A 4,342-nucleotide genomic window follows, 5' to 3' on the forward strand; every position below is an offset into this window, starting at 1 on the left:
GCCCCCGCCAGCTGGCCGTGCGCGCCCCAGGCCTGCAGCCCCGCGCCCCGGACGCACGCAGGGACACCTGCGGGGCACCGGGGACAGGGGCGCGGGCGGGGACCCAGACTCACCCGCGCGGAGAACGGGGGTGCAGGGGCTCCCAGACGCCACCCGTGGGGAGGGGCGCGGCAGGACAGGCGGGTCTTGGGAGCCGGCCACTCCGCGGAGGGACGCTGGGGAGCCTGACCTACGCAAGGTGCTAGGAACCCCAGGGACTGAAGGGATCCGCACACCTGGAGCCCAGGGGCATACATAGACAGATCCAAGGCAAGCTTGGCCTCTGGATAACCCAGCACTCAGGACACCTAGCACACAACACGCCTAAGGGCAGCACGGTGTGCATACACAGTGATGGCTCGGGCTGATGCACAAGTACAGGGAGCCTTCCCCAGCCCCACAGCTCAGAAGCAGAGGATAAGGCTCAGAACTCCTCACCACCACCAAAGTCCCCAGAAAGGAGCCCTGGGACACAGCCAGAATATAGGGACACTTGGGGACACGGACCTGGGGCCACTGGGCGCGGGCCTGACACAGGATGCAGTGTGAGCCATACACTGGTGAGGGGCTCCCAGGATCCTCCAGAGATGCACACCCACAACCTTCATGCACTCTCAGGTCCCCCATGCACCCCAACACACAGCCCTGTGACAGCCTTGGCCACCAGTTGTCCCCTTGCTCGGAGGCCCCTTGGTCCCAGGCCCAGACCTCTTCGGGGCCATGGCCTGACCCTTCCTGGTGCCAACTCTCCCCTCTCTCTCTCTTGCAGAACCGGAGATTGAACTCAGACCCTTGCACTTGCCAGGCAAGTGCTTATTCTACTGAGCCATCTCCCCAGCTCCTCCCCTCTCTTTAGTCTCTTCAGACTCCATTTCTCCAGTCCCTCTTCCTGATCTTCCCGCTAGAAAGCTGAGCTCTAGCTGGTTAGAGGTGGTTGGTTGTTCCTTCACCCAGAATTAGAGGGATCAGGTCCTGCTCCATCTTACCAACCCCCAATAGGATGACTCCGTGGGACAGGATGGGGAGCACACACACGCACAAAGAGGTCACTGTAGAGCCCAGGTTGGCCTTGAACTCGCAGGGATCCTCCTGTCTCAGCCTCCCAAGTGGCCCAGATGACTGGCATGTGCCATTATTGTCTGTCTTTTCTCCTGTCCCCAGGGCTAGGTAGAAAAAGGTAAGAAAAGGTTTGTGATATGTGGAATCCATTCCCATTCACGGACACATAAAACCTCATCTTCTATTCTCTATTCGGGGTCAAGGTAGGCAGCGCCCCCAATTTCTCTCTCTCTCTCTCTCTCTCTCTCTCTCTCTCTCTCTCTTTTTTTCAGAACCGGGGATTGGGGCTGGGGAGATGGCTCAGCAGAATAAGCGCTTCCCTGGCAAGCACAAAGGCCTGAGTTCTATCCCTGGCTCCGCAAAAAAGAAAAAAAAGAACCGGGGATTGAACTCAGGCCCTTGTGCTTGCCAGGCAAGCGCTTATTTTACTGAGCCATCTCCCCGGCCCCTTTTTTTCTCTTTTGGGGGGGCTTCTCTTTTCCAGTGTCTGGAAGAGTGACATCATCTCAAACTCTTGCAGTGAGCCAGCCGAGAGAATCGTGTACTTAGTACTGACAGGACCAGAAAGGGCCAGAGCTGGTCCTACAGGCAGGATCAGAGAGTCAGCGTCTGGTCTTACAGACAGGACTAGAGAGGGTCAACCCCTAGCCCAGAGTGGCAGAGCCTGGCAGCCCCAGAGCCTGCCTGTACCAGGCCTTTCCGGTCTCTGCTGATCTTGAGTTTGGCCTGGCTGCGGGTTTGCCTGCAGCCACCAGCAGGGAGCAGCAGAGGCGGCACCCTCCCTCCGGGTGGCGATTGGATTTGGCTCCAGGCCTCCCACAGCGCTGGAGGACAGATGGCTCTTAACACCCTCCCAGGTGGGGCCGCGTCGGAAGAGTGGCCTCGCGGGGCAGGTGTCTTCCGAAGGCCACCGCTAGCGCTCTCCCTGCAGCACCCCGCCCACCTGACAGTCACTGCGTGTTTAACTCTAGTTCGTGCTGCACCAGCAGCCTCATCCTTCCCAGCCTGGTCACTTTGGGAAAGAGGGACACTGCCTTGCCCTGGCCCCTGCCCCGTTGCCCATCCAGCCCCAGACTCTCACGCTGACTTCTCTGTGAGTCCCCAGAACCCACAAGCCAAGTCCCAGCACTGGCCACCTTGTTCCTTGGGGCGTGGGAACTGACCCTCCCAGTCCCCTGCCCCGGGCCAGTGCCCGTGCTGACTCATGAGGATCGCAAACTGTGACTCATAGTCCCGTCCTGGTCCTCTCCCTGGAGACTTCTGCACTTAGCCACCTCCTGTCCCCTTGGGGACCACAGTGTGTTAGGTCTGATAGCACATAACCTCCAGCTTTCTGAGTACCCCCCCCCCCAGGCTGAGGCTACTGAACACTAGGAGGTCTGGTAAAGGGTTCTGAGTGGTGCTCATGTCTGCCCATGTGTTTGTCACTTGTGTGCCTAAGAACCAGCCAGGTGAACTGGGCGTGACAGCACATGCCTGTCATGCCCAGCACATGCCCAAATCCTCATTGCACTCGGGAGGCTGAGGCAGAACATTCTTCATGAGTCTCAGGCCAGCCTGGGCTCTCCACTCATTCCTTTAACCACAAACTAGCATTAGCCTCTCTCGCCATCTTCCCTGCCTCCTGAAAGGCCAGTTCTAGTCCCGAGTGATGGTGTGTGCCACCACACAGTACTCAGTACTCTGGGAAGCTGAGGCAGGAGGAGCTCAAGCTGAAGGCCAACCTGGCAATTTAGCAGGACCCTGTTTCAAAATAAAATATACAAAGGGCTCGGGGTGCAGCTCAGTGCACAGGCCCTGGGTTCAGTCTACAGGGAAAGAAAGACATTCAGTGAGTTCCAAACCTTTATTCACAGCAGCAGCCCACGCACAGATCTGGCCCCTCATTTTCCCATACACCTAGAATCCTGCCTCCCTCAGGGCCCCAGGTCCCATCCTGCCCTCTGGAAAAGTCGGGTGTTGCCACTTAGGTCTTCTTCCCCTGTGGTCTGTTCCTTTTGCAGCTGCCGAAGGCCAGCTGTGAAGCCCAAATCCTTTCCTTTTTCTGCTCAGAATCCTTCATTGTGTTCACCTGTCCCCCTCTTGAATTCCCTCGAGGCCAGTTCTCAGGGCTAGAAACCTTGTAACCTTCTTCTCTGTCCCCTCCCAGCCTTCACCTGCTCTACTCACCCACTCCGTCCCTTCTGCACCCTGATGGGGCTGGGGCTCCAGGGTCACAGTGACTGCACTGGAGCCTCTCTCTGCAATGCATGGCTCCGCCTGGCTCTCTCAGTCACCTGCATGTTATCCTGTTCTTTGTCTCCTCTATTCAATTGTCAAGCCCAGGCTAGAACTTCACTTTATTATTTTGTATCAGGGATTTGGGAATTGAATCCAAGACTTCACATTGAGCTGCATCCTTGGCCCTTTTAGTTTTTTAAATTTTGAGACAGTTTTCTCACTGACTCTCAACTTCCCAGGCTGGGTTTCAGTGTGGAATCCCTCTGCCTCAGCCTCCCACAGTGCTGGGACTGCAGGTGGGCTCCACTGCCCTCAGTTTGGGACCAAGTGTAATCTTCCTTACTGTTACAGTGCCTGGTACAAGGCCTTGGTAGATACCTGTTGAATCAACATACTGATAATCATTGTATCCCTGGGATGCCAGAGAGCACAACAGATGTGACACCTGCCTGCCGCCATCTGCAGGGGGTAGGGGTGGGGACAGTGACAGAGCTGCTATTACATCACTGTTTTCAGCACTGAAAGCTGGAGATGAGGGATTTCAGGAGAGGGACCGGGCCTAGCCTGCAGGATGAGGAGCAGCCTGGGCTGGCTGCGCTGAGGAGATGAGGTGATGACGCCGTGGCCAGTGAGGAGTTTGAATGTGAAGGAAACCAAGCTGGGGGTACCCGCAGAAACCTATGCTCCCGGATGGCCGCAGGTTGGAGACCTACACAGTGATATCTTGTTTCCAAGAAGTAAAATAAGAAGGCAATTGTTTAGGAGGCTGGGGCAGGAAGATCAAAAGTTCAAGCCCAGCCTGGGCAATTCAGTGACTTAGGGAGATCCTGTCTCAAAATAAAAATGGGGCTGGCAAGATAGCTCGGGAGACTAAGTGCCTACTTAAGCAAGTACAGGGACTGGGGTTCAATCCCTAGCACCACATCCCCCCCCCGGGGGGGGGGGAATGAGCAGGCCACGGAGACCAGGCATGGTGGTGCACACCTGTAGTCCCAGCACTGGGGAGGCTGAAAACAGGAGGATC

The sequence above is a fragment of the Octodon degus genome, unplaced genomic scaffold (genome assembly GCF_000260255.1).
Source record: "Octodon degus isolate 3935 unplaced genomic scaffold, OctDeg1.0 scaffold00073, whole genome shotgun sequence".
In the NCBI taxonomy this organism is placed as follows: domain Eukaryota; kingdom Metazoa; phylum Chordata; class Mammalia; order Rodentia; family Octodontidae; genus Octodon; species Octodon degus.